The 18,045-nt window shown below is 41.6% G+C and overlaps 1 non-coding gene across 1 annotated transcript; it reads right to left on the bottom strand.

Annotated features, from left to right (window-relative positions):
* Positions 1 to 7,976: 7,976 nt before the first annotated feature.
* Positions 7,977 to 8,083, bottom strand: LOC130497239 (small nucleolar RNA R71). Its single transcript, XR_008936247.1, has one exon. It is a non-coding gene; the product is annotated as a small nucleolar RNA R71 (small nucleolar RNA).
* Positions 8,084 to 18,045: the final 9,962 nt, after the last annotated feature.

Raw genomic sequence — 18,045 nt, 5'->3', positions numbered from 1 at the left:
GTTAAATTACTAAAATAAATATAGATATAGCCATATAGGTAGATTTTTGATTAATTAAAGTAAATATCAAAGTTGATAAAAAAAAAAGCTTTTTGGGTTCATCCTTATGATGAATCTAAAGGTTCACCAACCAATCACATTGTTTCATTTTATATATAGTTTTTTCTTAAACAGAAAACAAGATATTCAACATTTACTTTTAAAAATAAAAAGATAAAATAAACAAAAAAAAGTAATATATAGTTCGAAAAGAATAAAATTAATACTATTAATGTCGTCTTCACTAAACCCTAAATCCTAAGTGAAACCTTAAACTCTTAGGTAACTCCTAAATCCTTCGGTAAACCCTAAACTCTTGGATAAATCGTAAACTTAAGTCCTAAGCACTAAACCATAAACAGTAAATCCTAAACTTTTAGATTTACCCAAGAATTTAAGATTTACCCAAAATTTATGATTTAGTGTTTAGTGTTTAGGACATAGGTTTAAGATTTATCCAAGAGTTTAGGATTTATCCAAAGGTGTAGAGTTTATCCAAGGGTTTAGGGGTTATCTAAGAGTTTAGGGTTTAGTGTTTAAGGTTTAGGGTTTAGTTTAGGATTTAGGGTTTAGCGTTAATAATATTAATTATTTTTTATTTTTGAACTATTACTATTTTTTATTTATTTTATCTTTTCATTTTTAAAAGTAAATGCTAAGTATCTTGTTATAGTTTTTTAAGAAAAAACTATATATATATATATATATATATATATATATATATATATATATATATATATATATATATGAGACAATGTGATTGATTGGTGAATCCAAGAAAAACTCAAAAAAGGTAAATATCAAATAAAATAAAACATGTTAAGTTTTTTATGAAGAGGTTTAAGATATGTGTATAGTAATTTATTTTAAATGATCATATTTAATAATATTAAAAATTTCTTAAAATTTTTTATTTGGCAAGATAGATGCCGCGTGTCATGTTCTCCAATAAGTTAAAGACTTCACCAAAATCATTAGCTTAATCCCCTTTGTATACTAATTGAGAAGTCACTCATGCAAACAATATTATTATAATTTTATTGGTTGAAATTTTTTTTATTTTTCTTTTTAACAACCATGACCGAGCATTAAAACTAGAACCTACTAATATGCTGCCTTTACCAAACAGATAAAAAGATATTCTAGAACTCAAGATCCATCTTTTTACAAGCCCACTTTTTATATTTGACCATGATTTGTTTTACTAAAGGAATTATGCACATGAAATCATGATAAAGCTTCATTGTCGTTGTATGTTGATGTAACTGATTTTTATATACTAATATATAGTTTATATTATACTTTTATTTTTTTTATCTATACATTGTCGTAAAATACATTTCAGATATCCCAAAAGATTTAAAATCGTCGATAGACTAAAATCAATATGTGGCATCAATATAAAAATATGATAATACTTACACACAGAGAATAACAATCAGTCAATATCCTTGATGACCAAGGTAAATCCAAGTTTATGGATTGGATTGAGAATAACAAACTACATTCTCAAGTCTTCATATTGATGTGTCGTTCATAACTTTTTTAGAATCCAAAAGCTAAAACATCGAAACCAAAATTATTTGAAAATTACTATTAGATTTTTATTTCTTTGGCAAATTTTTCTTTTTATTATTATTTCTTCGATTAGATTTTGTTTATTTTTTGGGTTTTCTTATGTTTTAAATTAGAATTCTTTATTTTTAATTATTTATTTTTGGACAAAATTATACATTATATTTGTATCAATTTCCTTTTGATTAACACCTAATAAATAGTTGGAAAAAATGATATTATATCACTTGACTGCCTATTTATATGTAATATGTGGAAGATAGTCTAATTAAATATTTAATAATGAATCCCCTAGACTATATTTGCGAAGTGATTTTGCCACATGTTTTCTGTACAATCAGTTTTACAAAACAAATATGACATGGCTACTAAAATTGATGACATGGCTTCCGGGAAAATATGACATGGATAATTTCATTTAATTTTTATTTATATTTTTGGCAAACTTATTAGAATATGATAATAATTCATATATTACATTTAATATTGCTATTTCTTTTTGGTAAACTATTTTAAAATATGGTAATAACTCATACATCATCTATAAAATAAATATATTCATATATAAAATTTCAAATTTCGAAATATTATTAATTTTGTATAATTATACAATTTGTATTACTAAAACTTTCAAAAAGTTCTAAAAATATATCTAATCGTAAGATTATTAGTTTCTTATATATCAAAAAATTTTATAAATATTGTTTAGACTAAATGTTTTATAATTATAAAATTTTATATTATTTTATTAGTTTTATACAAATTTATTTAATATATATCAAATATATATTAAATATTAGTAGAAAAATAGTAAAAACTATAATATTTAATAAAATTTAATTTTAAATATAATTTAGATTTAAAAAATATATATAACATTTCAAATTCGAATTATTATATTTTTGTATAATTATACAATTTGATTACTAAAACTTTAAAAAATTTCTACAGTTAAAATAAAAATCTAATTATAAGATTATTAATTTCTTATATATCAACAAATTTTTAAATATTGTTTAGGCTAATTTTGTTTATAATTATACAATTTTATATAATTTTATTAGTGTTATACAAACTGATTTAATATATATCAAATATATATTAAATATTAGTAAGAAAATAGTAAAATCTATAATATTTAATCAAATTTATTTTTAAATATAAGTTAGATTTAAAAAATTCTTTACTGCACATGGTGCAGGAAAACATCTGGTATATCCAAAAAAAAAAAATGGCTTTAAATACTCAAATTAAAAAATCAAATTAATTAACTGCATCATTACATTCTTTTTTTTTTTTGACTAAAGGCTTGCATCATTACATTCTTCTCTCATTAGTTCATTACATTCATAAATTATAAAACGTAAATGAATAAACGTGACTCACTGTCATATCGAGGATGGTTCAGATTTGATTGTAGATTCCTGGAAATCGATGGTATCCAAGAAAATGTGATCAATGCATGGGAGTTTGGAAACATAAGAGGTACTGTCTGCAAAATTAAAAGCATGTCGCCAAGCCTTGAGCAGATTAAAGAATACAGCTAATATGAACTCAAGAGATAGAATTCAGCAAGCAGAGTTTGAACTGGAAAGAGAGCAGTCTTTGAATCGACCTTCCTTGGAGAATATTCATTTGCTGAAACAGGAACTGGTCCGAGCGTATAGAGACGAGGTAACATTCTGGTGGCAAAAGAGCAAGGATAAATGGCTACATGGGGGAGATAGGAACACACGCTTCTTTCACAATTCAGTTAAGATGGCAAGGGCTCGCAATACAATTGATAAATTGGTCAATGCGGAGGGCGTAGAAGTCTTCTCTGAGGCTGCTAAGGGTGAAGTAGCGATAGAATTCTTCTCCAAATTGTTCAAATCATCGAATCCTGCACCGTTTGAAACATGGTTTCAGGGTATGAGACCCCGGGTTTCTGAAGACATGAATCACCATCTGACAAAACCGGTTCTAGCCTCTGAGATCAAAGAAGCAGTGTTCTCTATAAACCCCACTAAAGCTCTGGGGCCTGACGGAATGTCTGCCTTATTCTTTCAAAAGTTTTGGAGTGTCATAGAAGCCCAAGTCGTTCAGGAGGTCCAACTTTTCTTCACATCGGGAGTGTTGCCAAAAGAATGGAACTACACGCATCTGTGTTTAATACCAAAGATTCCGGATCCTAAATCTATCTCGGATCTCAGGCCGATCAGTCTTTGCTCGGTAACTTACAAAATCATTTCCAAGATATTGGTGCAAAGACTCAAGCCTTTGATGCAGGCTTTGATCTCCCCGACGCAATCAGCTTTTGTCTCTGAGAGGATCATCTCAGATAACATCACCATAGCTCATGAAGTCCTTCACTCTTTAGAAACCCAAGCGCCTTTCTCGAATGAGTTTATGATGGTCAAGACCGATATGTCAAAGGCGTATGACCGGGTCGAATGGAGTTACCTCAGAGCACTTCTTGAAGCGATGGGGTTTGACCGTAAATGGAAGATTGGATCCTATTGTGTGTATCGACGGTTACATACTCTGTTCTAATTAACGATCAACCACATGGGCTCATCACACCTCAGCGGGGATTAAGACAAGGAGACCCGTTGTCTCCTTTTCTATTTGTTTTATGTGCTGAAGGTCTCACTCATCTCATATGTAAAGCCGAAGAGGATGGAACTTTTGAGGGGATCAAGTTTGGTACAAGCGGGCCATCTGCTAGTCACCTATTTTTTGCAGATGACTGCCTATTTGTATGCAAATCAAATGAAGAACAGAGTGGATGTTTACTGAGCTTGCTCAAGAGATATGGAGATGTAACAGGACAGGTGATCAATCCCAGTAAATCATCTGTTACTTTTGGCAAGAAGATTACTGAGGAAACAAAAGCAATAGTGAAGAGCAGATTGGGTATCGAAGCGGAAGGTGGAAATGCAAAATATCTGGGACTGCCTGAAAGTTTGAAAGGATCCAAGGTACAGGTGTTTTCATACCTTAAAGAAAGGTTGAGCAAGAAAATATCTGGCTGGCATGCGAGGACGTTATCTCAAGGTGGTAAGGAGGTGATGATAAAGTCTGTCGCTTATGCTTTACCACTCTCAGCTATGTCATGTTATAAACTGCCAAAAACAGTGTGTAACAACATTACGAGCGCCATAGCAAGATTTTGGTGGAGCTCGGTGGAGCACAAAACTAAAATTCATTGGCTGAGTTGGGATAAAATGTGCTTATCCAAGGAACAGGTAGGCATGGGATTTAAGGATCTCGAGTGCTTAAATCAAGCGATGCTAGCAAAACAAGCGTGGCGTTTGATACAGTTCGGAGACAGCTTAATGGCCAAGGTACTTAAAGGCAAGTACTATGAACATCATGATATAGTTACTGCTGCCTTGGGCTCGAAACCTTCATATGCGTGGCGGAGTATCTTACACGGTAGAGATCTATTGGTGAAAGGGCTCAAACACTCTGTGGGCAATGGAGAAAGCATCCATGTATGGTCAGAACCATGGCTGGAAGATGAAGAAGGTATCTGTAGAGCACCATATAGAAAACAGAGATGCTTTGATGTCAATCTACGCGTCTCTCAGGTCATTGATCATCAAGCTCGACGATGGAATATGGGTGTTCTTCGGGACCTCTTTGTTCCCAATGATGTAAAGATACTCACGCAAAAACAGCCATCAGTATCTGACGAAGATTCTTGGGTATGGAAGCATACGAGAGACAGAGTGTATTCTGTGAAAACAGGGTATGAGTTGGCCTTCTCTATGCATAAACAAGAGCTGGTAGCGGCACATGCACTACAACCTTCTTTGAATCCGCTTAAGGAGCAAGTGTGGAGCCTCAAAGCACCGTCTAAACTTAAGGTTTTCATTTGGAAAGCCTTGTCGGATGCAATTGCAGTCAATGATTGTCTCCGATCTAGAGGGATCAGGTGTGATACAGTGTGTCAGATATGTGGTATGGAGGGAGAATCTGTGAACCATTTGTTGTTCACATGTACTCTAGCAAGAAAAACATGGGCTTTATCGGGATTTCCGTTTCCTCAAGGTGGTTTTGATGAGGGCTCTGTTTTCACTAACATGAGCTATTTCTTTGCTACTTCGAAAGATCGCCGTTGGGAGCCTGAGATCACAAGGAGTTTCCCTTGGATAATTTGGTACTTATGGAAGAACCGGAATTCCTTGCTTTTTGATGGCTTCTTATATGATGGGGAACAAGTGTGTGAGAAAGCTAAGGAGGAAGCTGAGTTATGGGGCGTAGCACAGACAATGGAAGGACGAAGTGAGGGTCCTGGAAGCATTGAAGCCATTAGAAGGGAAGTGGCTTGGAGAAGGCCACCCAGAGGCACAGCTAAGTGTAACATTGGCATGGAGTGGTCAAAGAAGAGAAAGAGTATGGGGGTAGCATGGGTTCTTCGCGATTCAAATGGAGTGGTCCTTCTGCACAGTCGTCGATCTTTTGGTTTGGTATGGACAAAAGATGAGTGATATATGGTGTTTTTCACATCATTGTATATATGTTTTTATTTGTTTCCAGTCACTAATTCGTGTCAGTCTAGTCCTTTTTGACCTTTTACAGGTCTGGAGTTAGCAGAAGAAAGAAGAGAAGGTGCCTGATGAAAAGAAGTCCTTTTGGAGCATTCCTGCGGAGAACACTCAAGAGAACAGTCCCGAGACTGATCTCTCTCAAGCGGAACAAGCAGACGGAGTGATCCGGAGATTGTTCCAGACAAATATGGAAACTCCTATTTCGGGAATTTAAGCCCTGTTGCCCTAATCTCTTTTCTTCTGATGGGCGCCTCCATATAAAACGCCACCTATCTATTTTCTATTTTTTTACGTTAGTTTTTACAAGAGAACACTGAGTATTTGCGATCTGCAACTTGTAAGGGAGAAGAATCCATCCTCTCATAGAGAAGATCATCTGAACCCTATTGTTTCATACTCTGTTCTTATGCAATTTTATTCAGGATTTATGTCTTTGTTTATGTGCATCATGATCGAGTAGTGACCTTGCTCGCCTAGGGTTTTTAGGGTGTTGAGACATGAGCTAAACATAGATAAGCGATCCATAACTGTTCTTCATTCATACTGTTCTTACTGCTTTCATTAAACTGATCACTTGATGTTAGATCACTAGTTCATCACCTAGTTAACCGCTTAGGATGATAACTTGACATGTATTGAATGAGCTTAGTATCCCTAATCAGCGAAAGTAGATATTAGGGTGGTAAGTGAACTGATCGGACCTGTTCCCTAAAGCTTGCAATCGATCTTCATCCCAACGACAGTTAGGTGGTGAGATCGATCTGCAAAGCGATCACTACCACGACAGTGGAGTGTTCCAGCTGAGTGATCCGAGTTCTAGAAAGCACTTCATCGCGCTTGAATAATTGTTTGGCTCCAATTCAACACCCAATGAAATACCCTAGGTCAGCTCTTGTTTAATTGAATCAATCTCGTGTTTATTTTGCTTGTTTACTATCGCCTATTGCAACCAAATCATATCTTCTTCTTAGCTTGATTCTGAAACTTATAGAACTAGAGTGTAGACTGGTCCTCTGGATTTGAATCTTAAGTACTACAATTGCAACTGTTAACTTGGCAGTAGCAAGGATTCATTTTTAGTGTATCAAGTTTTGGCGCCGTTGCGACGGGGACCAGATTTTTACCTCTAATTTTCGGTTTCATATCTAGTCTAAGATATCTAACTCGTGTTATTTTCTTTGTTTCAGCTGATGATCCAGGTGCATGACCAGTAGACATACTCGGAGCAACGCACAAGGACCATTGCATCAGCTTACCAACGAGGAACTAGCGAGATTGGAACGACAGAACCGTCAACAGCCGAGATCAACGAACACCAACATGGGTGATCATCCAGATGATCTCACTGCTGCGTTTGCACTCATGCAACAGCAGATGCAGCAAACGATCCAAGCGCAGCAAGCTGCTGCCGAGCAAGCTGCTCTGAATGCTGCGAACCAGCAGAACCAACAGGAGGAAGTGGTCCAGATCGGCCAGAGAAACTTACTGTGTAATCTGCCTGCTACGCGATCTGCCATAACCCCTCCACCGTGCACTAGACAAGACTTCGAGATCAAGCCAGCCTTGATAAGTCTAGTGCAAAGGAAGATCTTCAATGGGCTTCCTGCTGAGATACCGATGGACCACATCGAGCACTTTGAGAAGATGTGTGGTTTCACTAAAGCGAATGGAGTACCACCCGATTACATCAAGTGTACTATGTTCCCTTTCTCTCTCGATGGGAAAGCTGCTCGCTGGCTTGATTCACTACCCACCGGATCACTCACCACTTGGGAACAAGTCCGAGAGGCTTTCTTAAGTCACTTCTACACGAAATCGAAGACAGCAGCTCTGAGACAGAAGATCGTGACCTTCAAACAATTGGTGGATGAGCCGTTCTGTGATGCTTGGGAGCGATTCAATGTCTACCGCAGAGAGTGCCCACATCACGGTTTTGAGGAAGACTATCTGCTGGGAGTGTTCTACGATGGAGTAGGCTGGGAGTACATGAACGCTTTGAACTCAGCCAGTAAGGGAGACTTCATGACTCAGTCCACTCAAGGTGCATTCGAGTTGATTGAGAACATGGCCTCAAGCTCAGCTGACAATAACCGCGAGACTGATCGCACTCAGAAGGTGAAGAGCATCGACAACAGCAAGATTGATGAGCTCTCTGCCAAGGTCGATCAGCTGATTAAGAGTAACCAGAACCAGGTCTTCATCATGGAAGAATCCCCACAGGATAAAGCTACCGCGGAAGGCACATCAGAGGCAGATCAGTCGGCTGAATTAGCATGAAGTGAGTTATGTGAATGGGCAAGGATGGCAGTTCAAGAACTATCACCCGAACCCTAACGTGAGGAACAATCCCCACCTGTTCAATGCCCCTAAACCAGACGATAAAGCTCAAGGGAACCAGGGTCAGAACAGTGGATACCAAAGGCCTTATGGCAATCAGGGAAGAACCTTTGTCCTTAACCCAGCTCAGAATGCTCAGTTCCACAGCCAGAAACAGCCGGTTAATCAGCAAGCTGCACAACCGACTCAGACTGCTCCGCATGATGACATGAAGAGCCTCGCCAATATGATGAGCCAGCTGCTCCAAGGACAGCAGATCCAAGGGAAAGCACTGAACCAGGTCACAAACGACATCAACACCAGGATGAATCATATGTTCAATGACCTGAGTGTGAAGTATGACAATGTCTCAAGCCATATGAGACAGATGGATATTCAGATTGCTCAGACTGCTGAGAATGTGAAGAGACAGCAAGGAACTCTCCCTGGAAAAACAGACAAGAACCCCAAGGAGTGCAATGCAGTAGGTTTGAGGAGTGGAAAGCAACTACCTGATCTAGACCCCAGGAGATTCACATCGGCTGAGAAAGGAAAGCAGAAGGAGTCAGATCAGCCACCTAAGGCTGTACCCACAGATGAGGAAGATGCAGAACAACCTGCTGAGGCTGTTCCGACTGAAGCAGAGCGACCCGCTGGGGTTGTTCCACCGACTGCAGCACCTTCTCCTGCTCGTCAGTATGTACCGAAAGTGCCCTACCCTGTTCCAGCTAAGGCTACACGCAAGGATAAGGAAGAGATGAAGTGCAGGAAGATGCTGGAAGACCTAACTGTCAAACTCCCTCTGATGAGTGCAATCCAGATGATACCATCCATGCGTAGCTTCGTCAAGGGACTGATCTCTGGGAAGATATCTGATGACAGCAACTTCATGATTGTCTCTAAGGAGTGCAGCGCGGTGCTCCAGAACAGGAGGATCAAGAAGTTGGGTGATCCGGGAAAATTTGTTCTCTCGGTTCAGATTGGGAGAACACTTTTCTCATGCTCACTGGTCGATTTAGGGTCAAGCATAAACCTCATGCCATATACTGTGGCTAAGCGCCTTGGATACTCGGACTTCAAGCCTACCAGGATGTCCCTAGTGTTTGCTGATCGATCTGTGAAGTCTCCAGTTGGAATCCTAGAAGATCTTCAAGTTCTGGTTGGAAACACAATTGTTCCTGCCGATTTCGTCGTTCTGGAAGTTGAGGAAGATTCCAATGATCCCCTGATCCTAGGCAGACCATTCCTCTGCACTGTTGGAGCTATTATTGATGTCCGACAAGGGAAGATTGATCTCCACCTGGGAGATATTGTGATGAAGTTTGAGATGGATCAGATGCTCAAGAAGCCGATGCTGGATGGACAAACTTTCACTGTCCAAGAAGATGGTGACCCGCTAGAGCCGCATGAAGGCATGATCGAGGAGATTCTCACCGAGGATCCACTTGAGCTCGCCTTAGTCAGAGCTGAAGCCGAGCAGAGCTTAGAGAGTGTTGATGCTGATGCCTATGCCAAATTCCTGGATTCAGCCAGGAGTATTGAGACAATGGTGGCGAATCTAAGTCTGGGGAGAACAGTGAGTCCAGCACAGCGACTGAACAACCGCGCCTCAGAACCCGTCTGTTCCGGCAGCTCAGACCGATGACTCATGGAGCGAGCTGAAAGCTCCAAAGGTAGAGCTCAAATCCCTTCCCAAGGGACTCAGGTATGCATTTCTTGGACCCAACTCCACTTATCCTGTCATTGTGAATGCTGACCTGAACAATGCAGAGACTGCTCTGCTTTTGTGTGAGCTGAGAAAATATCGTAAGGCTTTAGGTTATTCTCTAGCTGACATACATGGCATTTCACCTGATCTGTGCATGCATAGAATACACCTGGAAGATGAATCGATGACTTCTGTGGAACATCAGAGGAGGTTAAACCCGAATCTAAAAGATGTTGTAAAGAAAGAGATAATGAAACTTCTAGAAGCAGGTGTGATCTATGCGATCTCTGATAGTAAGTGGTTTAGTCCTGTGCATGTAGTACCTAAGAAAGGTGGGATCACTGTGATAACCAATGAAAAGAATGAATTGATCCCCACTAGAACAGTTACTGGTCATCGCATGTGCATTGATTTTCGTAAGTTGAATGCTGCGACTCGTAAGGATCACTTCCCACTTCCTTTTATTGATCAAATGCTTGAGAGATTGGCTAACCACCCTTACTATTGCTTTTTAGATGGTTATTCAGGTTTCTTTCAGATTCCCATCCACCCAGATGATCAGGAGAAGACGACGTTCACATGCCCCTATGGAACATATGCATACAGGAGGATGCCCTTCGGCTTGTGCAATGCTCCAGCGACTTTCCAGCGATGCATGATGTCGATTTTTACTGATCTGATCGAAGACATAATGGAGGTTTTCATGGACGATTTCAGCGTCTATGGAAGCTCCTTTCATGTCTGTTTGTCAAATTTGTGCAGGGTGCTGAAGCGATGCGAGGAGAAGCATCTGGTGCTGAACTGGGAGAAATGCCACTTCATGGTCAGAGATGGGATTGTTCTGGGACACAAGATATCAGAGAAAGGCATTGAGGTGGACAAGGCCAAGATCGAGGTCATGATGAGTCTGCAACCACCAACTTCAGTGAAGGGAATCAGGAGTTTCTTGGGACACGCTGGTTTCTATAGGAGGTTCATCCAGGACTTCTCTAAGATCGCGAGACCACTCACTCGACTGCTCTGCAAGGAAGCTCAGTTTTCCTTTGACAGCGACTGCTTAGCCGCATTCCACACGATCAAGGGAGCCCTAGTCAGTGCACCAGTTGTCCAACCTCCAGACTGGGATCTTCCTTTTGAGATCATGACAGATGCAAGTGATTTTGCAGTAGGAGCAGTCCTTGGACAGCGTAAGGACAAGAAGCTTCACGTGATCTACTATGCAAGCAGAACCTTAGACGAAGCTCAGTGCCGATACGCAACCACAGAGAAGGAGCTCCTTGCCATCGTGTTCGCTTTTGAGAAGTTCAGATCCTATCTGGTTGGATCAAAGGTGATTGTGCACACAGACCATGCAGCTCTCAAGTACCTACTCACGAAGAAGGATGCTAAACCGCGGCTCTTAAGGTGGATTCTTTTGCTCCAAGAGTTTGATCTGGAGATAAGAGACAAGAAGGGGGTTGATAATGGAGTAGCAGATCATCTCTCCAGGATGAAAGTGTCAGATGAGACAGTTCTTGATGTGGAACAACCGATGGAGTACGTCAATGCGATTGGTCTGCTCAACATGGAGCAGTCGTCACCTGCCATCAAGGACTGTTCCCGCGTAGAAGGAGCATTCGTTGCAGTGATCCAGAAGGAGTACCCGAACCTTCCATGGTTTGCTGAGATTGCCAACTTCTTGGCAGCTGAGAAAGAGCCTTTGAGGTTCACTGGGAATGAGAAGAGGAAATTTCTAAGGGAGGCGAGGCACTACTTCTGGGATGAGCCGTATCTCTATCGGCAAGGCAAGGATGGGATCTTCAGGAGATGTGTTCCAGAGGCTGATATTCCAGGGATCCTTCACCACTGCCATGGTTCCTCTTATGCTGGTCACTTTGCCACCTTCAAGACTGTTTCCAAGATCCTCCAAGCCGGTTTTTGGTGGCCCACTATGTTCAGAGATGCTCACGCCTTCATATCTCGATGTAATTCCTGCCAAAGGATGGGGAGTATAAGCAAGAGAAACGAGATGCCTCAGAACTACATCTTGGAAGTTGAAGTGTTCGATTGCTGGGGGATCGATTTCATGGGACCTTTCCCAATCTCTCACAAGAATGAGTACATCCTAGTTGCTGTGGACTATGTCTCAAAGTGGGTAGAAGCGATTGCTAGTCCAACCAATGATGCGCGAGTTGTAACCAAGATGTTCACCTCCATCATCTTCCCAAGATTTGGAGTGCCTAGAGTGGTTATAAGCGATGGTGGAACTCACTTTATCAACAAGTTGTTCCAAGGATTGCTGAGCAAGAATGGTGTGAAACACAAGGTTGCAACCGCCTACCATCCTCAAACAAGTGGTCAAGTGGAAGTTTCGAACAGAGAGATCAAGAATATCCTGCAGAAGACTGTCAACACCACCCGCAAGGATTGGTCCCTTAAGCTCGACGATGCTCTCTGGGCGTACAGAACAGCCTACAAGACCCCTTTAGGGACCACTCCCTATCATCTGGTCTATGGCAAGGCGTGCCACCTACCTGTTGAGCTAGAGTACAAGGCGGCTTGGGCTGTCAAACTACTCAACTTCGACATCAAACCTGCCAAGGAGAGGCGAACCATTCAGATCCACGAGTTGGAGGAGATCAGGCATCTGGCCTATGAGAGTTCTAAGATCTACAAGGAAAAGACCAAGGCGTTCCACGACAAGCGGATCATCAGCAGAAGCTTTGCTCCGAACGATCAGGTCTTACTCTTCAATTCACGGGTTAAGCTGTTCCCTGGAAAGCTTAAATCTAGATGGTCTGGACCTTTCACCATCAAGGAGGTTTGCCCTTATGGAGCTGTTGTGTTGCTGGACACAAGAGGAGGAGAATTTGTTGTCAATGGTCAGCGTCTCAAGCCATATCTTGCTGACACAACAATCGCTGAAGGTGTAGAGATACCCTTAAGCGATCCCCCTCAAGCCTAATCGGCTCATTGAAGTCAAGCTAGTGACAGAAAACAAGCGCTTGGTGGGAGGCAACCCACTGGTGAGTGTAAATATTGTTTTCTTTTTGTCTTTATCTTTCTAGGAACTAACTTGCAGGTTGAAAAATCAAGAAAATTCGAGATCACTCCAGGAGAGCACTCCAGCGGTTGTTCCGCCGATTGTTCCAAGGTAAGTTCTCGAATAAAAAAAAATAAATTAAAAAAAAAAAGGAAAAAAAAAGAAGGGGAAGCGGTTTTGATTGGTTTTTAAAAGCCCAACATTCCACTTCCCCACTTCATCTCTCTCGCCGCACAACCCCCCCCTTAGAACCCTAAAATCGCGAACTCACCTCTCTTTCTTTCTCTTCGATTTTGGTTCTAACCTCTTGGGATTCTCTTGAGATTGGGTTGTTTTGCAGGATTCACCTCTCCAATCAAGGTAATCGGACAAGAACTCTCCCCCTCTTTGCGCATGCAAATCGCGAATTGGGAGTGATTTCTTGGATCCTCTTTTTCCTTTATGCTTGCGATTTCATCCTAGATTGTAGCCCTTGATAGTATATTTGCTACTAGGATTGAATTCATGGTTGATTCTGAATGGAATAAGAAACCGATTGTTGCTTGTGATTCTTGGCCTTTGCGATTTCTACTTTTGAGATTGAGGCTTGTGTAGGTTGTCTAGTAATCGATGGACTTGGATAGAACGAGAAGATTGGATTGTTCCATCGTTTCTAGAACAACCAACGAACTGGGCTGATATTGGATTTTGTTTCTGTCTTGTAGATGCCTCCAAAGATGCGGAACGCAAGAGCCACCAAGAGCACAGCTTCTCCAGCCGCGAGTGCTCCACCTGGGTACCCGTGGCCGAACAAGACTGAGGGAGCGCCCATCGACCTTAATGATTCGATGCTCCTTGACTTCAACGTCGAGGGATGGGACAAGGAGTCGGCAGCAATATACAACAAGCTCCTCCTAGCAGAGATCTTGCCCACGCGGTTCGTGAACCAGCAAACACTAGGCGATCTAGGCCTTGGCACTGAGGTGTTCGACACGATGCAGGCTATGGGAATCATGCCTCTCTGCTACCAGGCTCAGGTTCTCTACCCCGACTTGGTCAGGCAAGTGCTCGCGACATGCAAGATCACTTACCAGAACCCCAATGCGCCTACGTACGAGAACTGCTTCTTCTCCTTCATGGCTGATGGCAAGTTCTGCACCATCTCTCTCGACGACCTGAACTCGCTATTCGAGATTGCAGACACGCCAAAGGGGGTTTCAGTGGAAAGGAAATTCAAACCGGCAGACACCTTTTGGGATCTCATTGCAGCCGGCAAGTTCACTTCTCGCAAGGCCTATCAGTCGCAGATCCGGAACCCTGCCATCCGGATCATCGCCAAGATTGTGTCCAATGTGCTGTTCGCGAAGGAGTACACATCCAAGATCACAAATGGAGAGCTCCAGGTTCTCTATACGGGACTTGAGGACGAGATGCGTAGAGAGAACATCACCCCATTCCAGGAAGTCAAGACCAACCCGGGGTTTCATCTCATCTCCATGTTCGCTGACCGCAAGGACACACTGGTTCGTACTGATGATAAGAAGGATCGTTGCGGCAGTCTGCTCACACCATTGTTCCAGCGCTTCAACATCAACCTCAGCTCGTACACGGTCGTCTCTGAGATGGAGTACATCGATACTCCCTACCTGATCGCATGCCACATCCTGCGCGACGAGACCACCTACAAGTTCCAGGATAAAGAAGGGAACCCTCTGTACTGCAAGCTCCCTATGCCTGGGTTCACAGACTTCTTATCCTTGGAGAACATTGTGTTCTCACTCGATGAAGAGCACCTCTGCGATGATCTGAAGGCGCAGGTTCAGCACGATGATGAAGACATGGATGATGTGGAGCATGTGACTCCACCGGCTGATGGTGAGTATGACTTGGAGGACTTCACCGATGTGACTGATGATCACGCCTACAGACGCTGGATGGTTGACTCCCAGAAGAAGAACAACAGCCTCATGAAGAGGATACTGAAGGCGATCACAGGCGACTGCATTGGAGCACAGGAGGAGCGTACGCCGCAGAGAACAAGGCGCCCAGGCAAGGAACACGCGGGAACATCGACTGGAGCAGAGAGACTGCCGAGGAACAGGAGGACAGCTGGTCACTCCGGTAGCGGCGATTCAGACTGAGTCCGAGAGGACTATTTCTATCCCTTGTCTTATCCATCTGAACTATTTATTTTTCATGTTATTTGCTTCTGTTTGGTGTGTTTCAGCTTCCTCTGATTTATTTTCACAACCAGAGATGGTGTGAACTAAGTCTGGGGGAGCGATTGTACTATATTCGCTTGTGTGCTTCTTGAGTCAGTCCTTGTGTCATTTTTATGTTTTTATCTAGTCAGTCCTTAGGATCGAGTCAGTCAAAACTATTGTGGGAATCAGGACCTTATTTTGTGATGCTCTTTAACCACCTCGTGCTTTAACCTTCTTATTCAGTGACCTTAGCAGTGATGAAAGACCCACACATGGACCTGGAACACCCTGACTTATCTCATTTGACACTCCAGAAGTTCTATATCGATCAGGTTACACTGGGCAGACTTAACTCCACTTTATCTGAACCTAATCTGGACTTTAATTCTTCTTGTCATGGGCACTAGATCAGGGTAGAATGAGAACTACACTCAGGACTTCTTATCCGATTTTTATCCCTCTTGCTGTTCCTGAGTGGCTAGCTCATCTTTAGCTAGTTCCCACCTTGAACCCTGACCTTTAATTCCACCCTCATGCATTTGCTTTCCTAGTACTTTATGTGCAGATATGTGCAAAAAGGTCGGAGAGGAAAGGATCGACGCAGTTCTTACTCATCAATGCTCACACAGCGGAAGCAGGCAGAACAACCGGAGTGCTTGTTCCGACACGTAAGGGAACAACCGAGATGCCTGTTCTGATACCATGGAGAACAACGAAGAAGTAAGTGGCTAGAACAGACCAGAATGAATCACCAGTGGCATCAAGTACATCACTTGTTACCTCATTGCTCATCACCCCAGCATTTTGTAATTCAGTATAAAAAAAAAATATTTTTGCTTTGATTTACTGGTGACGAGAAGGGGAAGAATCTATGATGCATGCCACTGGGGAAGTTGAGAAAGTAATGGTGGTTTCAGTGAAGTGTTCTGAAGGGGAAGTTGAATCGCGCAGAGCAGTCCTATGATCGATCTATCGGAGAGCAGTCCGATTAGCAGAGATGAGTAAGGACTGTGGACCTCAATGGAGCCGTCCTCTCACGACCATTTTGTGCGATATCCTGCACCCGCTCTTGGTAAACCCTAAACACTCTTGAACTCCACCATAAAAGTTAGCATGTTCTATACCTAGCCCGTTCTCTCTGAGTAGAGCCTGTGACAAGAAGCTCACACTGATCTTAATTGAACATAAGGAGTTTTGTCTCGAAAGTGTTGCCTTTTCAGGTTAAGATGTAGAGTAAGGAGCCGATCTTCGAACAGCGATCAGGGGGTTCTCAGTAAGTGTGTGTGGTCCTAATCTACAGCTTGTATGGTTCAGAGATTTGTGGTAAGAGTATGGTTGCTGAGAATAAGCGAGTTCCCACGCTTTCAAACCTTTCTCCCTGTTCTTGGTACTTGCCTTGTTCGAGGACAAACAAGGATCTAAGTCTGGGGGAATTGATATATGGTGTTTTTCACATCATTGTATATATGTTTTTATTTGTGTCCAGTCACTAATTCGTGTCAGTCTAGTCTTTTTTGACCTTTTACAGGTCTGGAGTTAGCAGAAGAAAGAAGAGAAGGTGCCTGATGAAAAGAAGTCCTTTTGGAGCATTCCTGCGGAGAACACTCAAGAGAACAGTCCCGAGACTGATCTCTCTCAAGCGGAACAAGCAGACGGAGTGATCCGGAGATTGTTCCAGACAAATATGGAAACTCCTATTTCGGGAATTTAAGCCCTGTTGCCCTAATCTCTTTTCTTCTGATGGGCGCCTCCATATAAAACGCCACCTATCTATTTTCTATTTTTTTACGTTAGTTTTTCCAAGAGAACACTGAGTATTTGCGATCTGCAACTTGTAAGGGAGAAGAATCCATCCTCTCATAGAGAAGATCATCTGAACCCTATTGTTTCATACTCTGTTCTTATGCAATTTTATTCAGGATTTATGTCTTTGTTTATGTGCATCATGATCGAGTAGTGACCTTGCTCGCCTAGGGTTTTTAGGGTGTTGAGACATGAGCTAAACATAGATAAGCGATCCATAACTGTTCTTTCATTCATACTGTTTCTACTGCTTTCATTAAACTGATCACTTGATGTTAGATCACTAGTTCTCATCACCTAGTTAACCGCTTAGGATGATAACTTGACATGTATTGAATGAGCTTAGTATCCCTAATCAGCGAAAGTAGATATTAGGGTGGTAAGTGAACTGATCGGACCTGTTCCCTAAAGCTGGCAATCGATCTTCATCCCAACGACAGTTAGGTGGTGAGATCGATCTGCAAAGCGATCACTACCACGATAGTGGAGTGTTCCAGCTGAGTATCCGAGTTCTAGAAAGCACTTCATCGCGCTTGAATAATTGTTTGGCTCCAATTCAACACCCAATGAAATACCCTAGGTCAGCTCTTGTTTAATTGAATCAATCTCGTGTTTATTTTGCTTGTTTACTATCGCCTATTGCAACCAAATCATATCTTCTTCTTAGCTTGATTCTGAAACTTATAGAACTAGAGTGTAGACTGGTCCTCTGGATTTGAATCTTAAGTACTACAATTGCAACTGTTAACTTGGCAGTAGCAAGGATTCATTTTTAGTGTATCAATGGCTTATTTTTTGAGTTTAGTATGGGCTGTGGAAAGTATGATCAGCCATGGTTGTTTGCGAGTTCACTTTGGTTTTGAA

Source organism: Raphanus sativus, chromosome 6 (genome assembly GCF_000801105.2).
Source record: "Raphanus sativus cultivar WK10039 chromosome 6, ASM80110v3, whole genome shotgun sequence".
In the NCBI taxonomy this organism is placed as follows: domain Eukaryota; kingdom Viridiplantae; phylum Streptophyta; class Magnoliopsida; order Brassicales; family Brassicaceae; genus Raphanus; species Raphanus sativus.
This window is presented reverse-complemented; position numbering and strand designations above follow the sequence as displayed.